Genomic DNA, 10066 nt, shown 5'->3' on the forward strand with positions numbered 1-10066 from the left:
GAGCTAAACTCAGTCAGTTTACCTCTATCTTCAGTCACTTCATCTGTTGATTCTCTTAGCTATCTGTCCATGTGGCTCTCCTACCTTTCTCTGCTCTCCCAGGAACACTTCAGACAGAGATGCAGTCCTAAATGCCCTGCAGTGTTTTCTCACAGTCCCCTCATATTTTTGTCTCTGGGGGCGACCGTGCCAGTTCCCAGGGCTTCCAGCTGGCGGGGATGGTCAGAGATAACACTTTATTGGTCACGTGGAAACAAAGTCTAAAAACAAACCAAGAAAAGATCCTTGGATTTAGTCTTGATTAAAAGTAAAATCGACTTTAGTTTGCAATGGTGTTTGATATGCTTTGTGAGAAAGAAATCTTACTATGTCAAATTTACAAAAGTCTGTGTTGCTAAGATAAAGATATTTATATCTGATGACTGATGACAGTAGAGCTCAGTGAAAGGGGGCTGTTAAGAGACCAGACAGTTGGGAGAAAGGTTTTATGTAATTTAAATTTACACAGATTGGCCTTTTTATGTGTTTGCAGACAAGGAACAGGAAGCTTCTATATCAACTCCACAGGAATATAACTTTTAGCAGCAAAGCATTTGATCACAAAGAGCTCAAAAAAGTATTGCATTGTTCATTTAATCCTCAGAATGTTTGTGTAGGAAATATAATTTGTTTAGTTGAGTTATAAATAAACTCACAAAGCTTTTATTACTTAGACTCATCTCTGTCTTTTTTTTTTTTTTTTTTTTTTTTTTAAGTTTTTCTCTTAGCAAACCACATGAAATAAAGGGCTATGGTAGACATACCTTAGAGCTTAGTTTCTTTGCCAGTCCTGTTGTTTGGGGTTTATATTCTGGAGACAGAGACTGCTAGAAAAGAGTAGGTACCAGGTAATACATATGTTTCCATAGGTGCCAGGATATGGGCACAGCTGCCATCAGGCTTCAGCTGTGTCCTAGAGATGGACTGGGTACTTTCGTATTATTTATACTCCCTGCACAAACAAACAGCCCTCCAAACTCCATCAGATCTTGGTCTTACAACCAAAGTAGAGCTAAAGATCAGTCTCTGTACCTCAGTTCCCTCTCTCTTAAATTTTGAAAATGTCACGAACAAGAAAAATTTTGCTGAATTTCATGGGGTGGGGAGGGTATTGTTGCCTAAAGCCTGATGAAGATTCATGGGAACCACACTCCTGAACTGTCCACCTGCTCCTTTTATCCTCCATCACATCTTCTCTGGGATTAAATGAGTTTAACCCCAAATTTGCAAGCCAGCAAGTGGGGGAAGGGAAGTTGATTGTCATTGAGCAGCTACTGTGTGCCTTTAACTCCACTACAATGCTGACTCTTTTAACTTTTACAACAAAACGTGGTATGTGTTACATTCCCATCTTATGAGCCAAGGAGCCCTGAGGGGTTAAATAACTTTCTTAAAGTTTTAGGGCTAACAGGTGCCAGAGACAGGATTTGAATCTAGGTCTAAAGTTCTGACCATTTCCATGGCCACGTACAGCAAGGAGGAAAGGGTAAGCCAGTTCTCCTCTTTCCTCTCCGCCCGCCACTGTCTTTGTTAAAGAGCCAGGCATTGTTTGAAGGTGGGAGATTCCTCAGCTGTGTCCCATGGCCCCAGATCCCCACTCCTAAGACTCTAGGTTCTCTACCAAGTGTCCTAGTGTTTTAGCAGCAGCGGAGACCTAGGACCTGGGGCTGCACCCTGGGCAGGGCGGGATGCTGGGAGCAGCACAGTCACTATTGCAGTCCTCAGCAGCCAGCTGTCACCCCAAGTGTCCTGTGAGTCAGGACCAGCCACTATTACAGCTGTTCCTTAACCAAGTTTCTCTCACAGGGACCACCAAACCCTCGAGGAGGAGAACGGTGGGAGAACCGCATACCCAGACCCACTGCTGTACTTTATGCTCTGACAGCCTGGATCTGAATGAGGACAATTAATGGCAGAGTGATTTCCTCCGTTTACTTTCCCATGGGGGACAGGGTGGTCTCAGCTTGCTCTGTGCCAGTTTCTCATGGGTTCCTCTGAAGTGGAACTCACTGTTGTAGGGATCCCCACAATTACAGGGGACCAGGAGAGGTTGGAGATTTCTGACCCTTTAGACAAAGATGGCTGAGACCCCCAGATTTCTCAATTTCAGCTGCTTCCCAGGGACTCAGTGGGGGGGCCTTGTCCACTGATTATAGGTTCTGTTGGTTTTGGAATAAGTTAGAAGAATCAACATTAATGTTTGTGGGGCAAAAAGAGGCCACAGAACTCAAACCACAGAACAAGGTATCATCAGGTAAAGCTGGGGCAAGGGCGAAACAACTGATTGCAGGAAGTGCAGTGGACTTTCAATTAGAAGACAGGTTTAAACCCTGTCCTACGGATGAAGACCACCTATGGAACTAATCAACGCTACTTACTCCCCTTTCTTCTGGAAGTTGGCTACAGTCTCTCAGCTGAATTTGATTTTCCCTGGGTAAAACCGTGGGGGGTTCACAGAGAAGTTTTCTCCCAGCCTCCGAAGACCTCTGGGTTCACCCTGGCTGACAATAGAATTTAGCTACTTGGCTAGTACGTCTAGATTTTTTTGTGGTGGTGGCAGTTTGGTTTTGTTGTTATAGGCTATGCGAGGTAGTGATTCAGTGAGAGAGGGAGGTGTCTCTTTTGTAAGAAATCTCCTTTAATATCATGGCAACACAATTATGATGCTGATGATTTAGCCCCTGTTTGAGTGTGGTTCTTTATTGGGCAGTATACTCATCCATTAAATGGAAAGAAACCCTGCCCTCTTGGAGATTCCAGTCTGAATCAACAAGATGGTTCTTATATGCAAGACAGACAGACATATGGATTAGTGCAAAAGTACCAAAAGGTTATCCCTTTCAAGTAACCATGTAATTAACATTGTGAACTAATGATAGCAGACAGGTGAGCAAGGAAGTAAGCATGGGAGTGACATGCTTGTCCCAAATTCAGAGTTAACAATGGCTCAGCAATAGGTCCAATGAGGGTTGCTGGCTGGCACCATCAGCCATGAGTCTACTCCTCTCATTGATAAGTATGGATGATAGAAAGAGGGAGTTTTTAATAGAGAATTACTGAACAGAAATTTTACAATGATTTTCCTTTTCCATATCCCAGTTTTAAAGATGAGGAAACTGAGGCTCACAATGCTTAGGTGGCTTGGCCAAGATCATGCACCTTGTAAGTAGCGGAGACAGAGTCAATATCACATCTTTCTGTCCTCTCTGTCATATACACACACATTACTTACACCAAATTACAAACTAAATCTAATCCATAGGGAATCTGTGCTAATGTTCTACTTCTGACACAGGCAGCATACAATAATCTCAAAGTTTAAACATATTCTTAAGGTAATTTCTTTTAATAGAATATCAAGGATCTATCATGCACTCATTGATTCGAAATGATCTAGAATCTATTTATATTTTCCTACCACCTTTTAGTGTTACTATTTTCATAAATTAGACATATATTACATAAAGTCAAGTCTTCATTTATTGGTATGTTGATTTTAACCCAAACTTCTTCGTCTGATATTCTGACAATACTGCATTAATAGTTGATAAAAGTTCCACGACCTACTTCTCAGAGTAACAAATTTGCATTTTAATCTACACCTTCGGTGGCTGAACTCCAAAGTGTAACTAATAGATAATGATTTTAGATCTCACAGCACGTTGGTAGGGGTAGAATTCTCTTAGAGGAGGAATTTAGTGTGTGTGTCAAATTCTACCACATAAGTGACAAACCTATAGGTAAGGCCAATCCCGAACTAAAATGAGGAATTCTGGAAATTTTCAAATGCAAATCATGCTCAGTTTTTGATTTTAGAGAAAATATCAAATTAGAACAGCAGGGCTGTCCTACTGGCTATTAACTGGAACTGCAGAGAAGCAATTTCCCTCTCCTCTCCGGTAAATGGTGGATGGTGGACGGTGGATGGTGCTTACCCTCTGCTGCAGGCCCTGTCAATGGCTCTGCCATCAGAGCTCAGAAATGCAGACCAGAATCATCCCTTGGAGGAGAACTCTCTTCCATGTATGAAGTTCTTACAGAAGGAATCCTTAAAATCCTTTGCTGGGCTTTACCAGATTGTTCCTTGGTGTGTATTTCAGAAGGAGTCAGAGGCCTCAGATGGAGTACTGGATGGACCAGAAGAAATGAAGGTCCCAAATACTGGAAAGTGCCCCTTTGAATTACAGCACTTACTTCAGGCTTAGTTGCTAAGTGCTCCCAGCCCCCTCCCCGCCCCACCCCCCATAAAATCACATCAGACCCAGGGAGATGAGAGTCACGCCCAGTCTACTGGAAGAGAACGTGCCTCTGGGTGAATTTTAAGTGGCACTGTGACTTACTCCACTGGGAATGTAGTGGAAGACATCATAAACTCATGTGAAGGGGGGGTGTTCCTTTTTGGGACACTCCTCACAATTAGAGAGACCACAGCTAAGAAAAGGCAGTCTTAAGCAGTACCTGGATTGTTGAGGAAGAAGAAATTTGGAAGAGAACTTTGCTCCCTTTGTTTGTCCCTTCCCCTCACCTCCACCATTACTCCTCATTGTCTCTGATGGTCTTGTATTTGGAGAATGAATTGATTGGGGCCCTCAGGGAGCTGTGAGCACCTCTGGGCTGAACCAGGGCGGGGTATGTTAGAAGTCACTTATTTGGACCTTGCTTTCTGGAGGTCAGATGTAAGAACAAATTCTCACAGTGTCCCATGCTAGTGCTTTCCAAATTTGTTTTCATCTGAGATCCACTTCAGCTAGGGAAATACCCTACGGGCTTCTATCTCTTCAGTTCTTTTTTGCTAATATAAAATAAGCTCATTGGAAGGAATAAGAATAGAATTGCTTTGGCTCAAACACTAATGAACACTCACTTTAGTGTAAATATTAAAGTTATAAGAGACAACCCAGGGTCCAACTAATTATTTTAAAGGTCCAAAGTACTTACAGAGTGTCCAAAATTCTACACTGAGGAGCTATGTCATTATTCAGTGCTGAAACTCCTTTGGTCCCTAAACCCATGGTCTCTGGTGCCTTCATGGGCCAAACAGGAGGAAGCTCCTCATAAACCCATAGACGTTAGAGCTAGAAAACTTATTCTTTTAGTCCGCCACAAATTTTATGGGTGGGAAACTAAGACCAGCAAGTGCCCAAGATCACATAATTAGCTTGGGAAGGTCATCATTAAAATGCAAGTTTTCTGACTGCCAGTCAGGTCTTCTCACTGTTCCTCTTGAGGAGAAAGGACAATGAGTTTTTGATTGCCAGAGCAGGAGATATTTTTACAGTTTTTAGGATGCTTTTATTTCCAAAAGAGCATCTTCGTCACCTCTTCTTGTCCTTCCTGCTTTTAGGGAGTACATAGCATTTACCTATCAGAAGATTTGTTCCAGTGGACATTTGCTTATAGAAACATCTGCAAATTGTTCCATTTTGTTAAACAATTCTTCTACTTTATTGGTCATTTTTGAGGGGGATGGAAACCCAAGATGAATATTTATGGTTCTATGCTTTGCTCATTTTAATTCTCATGACTTGGCAAAGAATTGGTATAAACAGGCACCCAGGATGATTGAATTCAGCTGAGTTTTTTGAGGACAGTGGCCGAACATGATTTAGATTGCTCTTTCTGTCCCCCAGTGTTAGGCATCGACTTTGGCTGGTCTTTTGTTTAGAAACAAAGCATTATGCCACTTTTTAATAAAAATAATATTTTTTATTTTCAATTATAATTGGCATATAATATTTTGTTAGTTTCAGGTGTAAACATAGTGACTAGATATCTATAAAACTCACGAAGTGATCACCCTAATAAATCTAGTACCCATCTGACACCATACATAGTTATTATAATATTATTGACTATATTCCTTATGCTATACTTTATATATCTATAACTATTTTGTAACTACAAACTTGAAGTTTTTAATCCCTTCCCTCTTTTTTACTGACCCCACCAACACCCCTCCCATCTGGTTACCCTCAAAATTTTGTTCTTTAGATTTCACAAGTACATGAAATCATATGGTATTTGTCTTTCTCTATCTGACTTATTCCACTCAGCACAATACCTTCTAGGTCCATCATGAAATTTTTTTTTCATCCTTTTACTTTCAGTCTGTGGGTGTCTTTTGGTCTGAAGTGAGTCTCTCGTAGGCAGCATATGTAAGGGTCTTGTTTTCTTATCCATTCAGCCATCTTATCTTTGATTGGAGCATTTAATTCATCTTTGTTTGAAGTATGTATTGATAGAGATGTAGTTATTACTATTCTTTTTTCATATTTTTGATACGTAGTTTTTCTTCTTCTTAAAGGAGGCCTTCCAACATTTCCTGTAATTATTCCACTTTTGAATAACAGACTATGTTTGTGGCTTGAATTGAACAAAAATAATAGAGAGCTTTACTTGAAATTTAAAACAGTTAAATACAGAAAAAAATAGTAAGTGCAGTTCTAATTTACAAAGAAGGCAGTAGACTTCAGGAGTTCATTACTTCAGGGGTGGCATATATGCATCTGTGTCCTGGTAAGATTTGGACAAATTTATTTATGTTAGACAACCTGCTTTAAAGGAAGCTAGAAATATTTTAAGGGTACATAACCTAATATTTAAAAGGTTCTTTTATTAGATTATCTTTCTCATTATATGGGCTCATTAAAGTAAATTTGTGAATTACATATAATTATAAAAAGAAGGATATCACCCATGATTCCACTACCCAGAGAGAATAACTGCATCATTTTGTCATATTTCCTTTTAGTTTTTAGTCTTAAGAATGTATTTTTACATTGTTGAGGCCATATTGTACATTAAACTTTGTTTTCCATTTATATTAAAGCAAGGTTTTTTTCCCTATGTGATTTAAAATTCTTCAAAATGGAATTTTTGATAACACCATAGTATTCTGTTGCGTAGATATTTCTTAATTTGCTTAACCATTTCACTAATGTTGGATTTTTAGGTTATTACTAATTATTTAAAGTATAAATAACATTAATGGACACTTTTGCTTATAAAAATATGCTCAGATAACTCTTTTAAATGTAGATTACCAATTATTGGGCCAAGAGGGATGACCACTTTAAAAGGTCTTGATATCTAATACCAAATCATCCACTGTTATATTGTGTCTGTTTGTAATCATAGCAGCAAATAATGTAAGTGCCCTTATTGTGCCCAATTCCACCAGCATTGAATTGTCATCGTTTAACAAAAATCTATATTATTTGATATGAAAGTTATTTTCATTTGCACTTTTTGATTTTGTGTTGTTTGATTTTTTCAAAAATTAATTAGCAATTTATATATAATTTTTTTGTTTTTTCTTTTGTTTTTTTCTTTTACTTTTTAAAATTTAAAATTACTTTTCTGTTCTTTCGATGTATTTTCTTTTTTCTTTTTATTATAATTATTATTTTTTAAATAATTTTTGTATTTTATATCCATCAGGCTAGTGCTTTCCTTATTTATTTATATAAACTCTTTATATATTAAGCATATTGACATTTAACTATTATACAACTCATACTTTTAAGAAAACTGTTTTATTACTGATTTTTTAAATTAAATCATTTGGATAGTCAGAAATCTTTAACTTTATGCACTCAAATTTATGTATATGTTTACTCCTCTGTATGTATATGTTGCTTACTATCTTTACACTTAGAAATTTAATTTCTATCCTGTTTCAGAAGCAAGGGACAACATTTGGGTCCTAGAGGAATAGCTTGTGTTGGGAGGAAGACTTGGTTGGGACTTGGATTGGAGGTTGATTGCATTAGCTACAAGTAGATATCTCCTTGCCACTAACATCCTGCAGGGACTCTCTGGGTGCAACATATGATACCATTTTTCCCAGTGTGATAAAGCTTCTCATAGGATTGAGAAGGTAGAGAGACTATAGGTTGATAGTGAGAAACTGAAAATTTGTCTAATTAACTTAATGTACAAAAGGAGAAAACACAATGTGTCTCATTTTTATAAGAAAAATGATTTGAGTTCCAACTTGACTCTAGCATTATATTGCTAAGGAAATAATAATCCACAGAAAGACTGTAGCCAACCCTGTCTCTGGCTACAGTCAAAACTTCGAATGCATGTAAAATCCAGTTACTGAAGAGGTGTTTTGTTGGGAGGTGAGTTCATCATGGTGGTTTGTTAGAGCTTAGGGGAAATGTAATGCCACCTTTTCAAGTCATTTAACTTTCCACGTTTTCAGAAAGAAAATTTATTATCAATAATTTGGATTCCAAAGTATCATAATAATGAGATACTTTCCTAGGGAATTAAAAAATTATAATTTGGTAACAATTAATTTTAATGATAAAATTATCATTATGCTGTTTTGAGGTTAACAAGGTAATAAATTATGACTTAAACATATTAAAAGTTTAGATGTTTAAATTTATGATTGAAAAATTTAGAAACCAAAGAACTTATGAATTTTATATGTTAGTGACAAAAAGAGTATATCATATTTTATTAAGTTTTTCCCCTATTTTTGAATAATGTTTGTTTTACAGAGACAAAGTTATCATTACTTTTAAGACATTTTCAAGACCCGTATGGAAATTATAATATCAATAGAGGTTATATTAAAATTAGATTTAAAAAGTTATTTATACTTTATAATTATCATACTTGGAATGGGTGTATCTATAGATATTTTTTATGGGTCTTCATATTTTTATGAGAATTAACATGTTTTCAATAGAATGATAGTCTAAAATGTGCAGTTGGACAGCATAAATTATGTGAAATTTAAGTGGTGTGATATAAAAATCAATAACCTACATATTGTGAGCAAAATTTATAATATCGTGGTTCTCACCAAATTTAAATTAAGATTTGCGTAATTTCAGTTGGCGAACTACAAGAATTGTACATTGTTCTTATTTCTGCCACATGGTGGAGCCACGTTAGTTTGTAAGGGAATTAACTGAACATTTTTAAAAAAATTAAATTTATTGGGCTGACATTGGTTCATAAAATTATATAGATTTAAAGTGTACAATTCAATGGACATTTTTAAAGAATATTTTGATCCTTGTGCTTTACAAGAATTTTAATAAGATAGGTTATTTATACTACTATTTTTTATAATCATTTAAAAATAATTTCAAGTTGTTTTATGACTTTTTATAATAGCACTCATTAAAAATAGATATCTAAACTCATGCTGAAAAATGTGCTCCCAAATCTTAACTTTTAAACAGATGTTGGCTGTAATTCAGTGCCATGAAGCCCAGCAAATGCCTTGGTATGCTTTTACCATTAATTTAAAGATGAACAATTGCTAAATACAATGCTAAGAAAATAAAGAGCAGAATCTAAACAGAAATATGCTATGAAGTTGTAGATATATATGCTCTGTAAACCAATTCTCTACTTTTTCTCCATGGAAAAATCAGCCTTGAATTATCAAAATTGTAAAGTATATGTATTTCTTATAAAATGTAGCTGACTCATGGTGGGGCCTACCTTAACGCAGATCTTAAAAGCAAATACTGCCACAAGACTTCTGGACCTGACTTTGCTTTTTTAGCAATATAAACACTAAACAAAGATCAAATGATGTGAAGTAATTTGAATAGAAAACAATTATGAGAAAATGGAATCATTGCAAGTTAGATGCTATGAACATGTAAAACTCAATGTATAATAGGTACTGTATTTACCATTCACATGGCTATACTGTGTAGAACTCATCTTTTGTATAAACCAGTTAGCTACAGTTGATTAGCAATAGATATAGTAGTAGTTACGTAATAAAGAATGTTTCATTAAAAGTTTAAAATTTTTCTTTCAATATGCACTGTTGGTGCTTAGTAAATTGATTGCCCCATCAAGTGAATGGATTAACAATTCAATATGAATTTATTTTTGAACAAAGGAAAAATAACATTAGTGAAAATCATACACAAAATCGGGAGAATCAAGTTGATAAGTAGAACCCACCACCATGTACATAGTTTTCATCTATTCAATTTAAAATGAATGATTTAGTTTTAGCAAAACATGATTATATTAAATTAAA

Source organism: Pteropus medius, unplaced genomic scaffold, assembly GCF_902729225.1.
Source record: "Pteropus medius unplaced genomic scaffold, Ma_sr-lr_union100, whole genome shotgun sequence".
NCBI lineage: Eukaryota > Metazoa > Chordata > Mammalia > Chiroptera > Pteropodidae > Pteropus > Pteropus medius.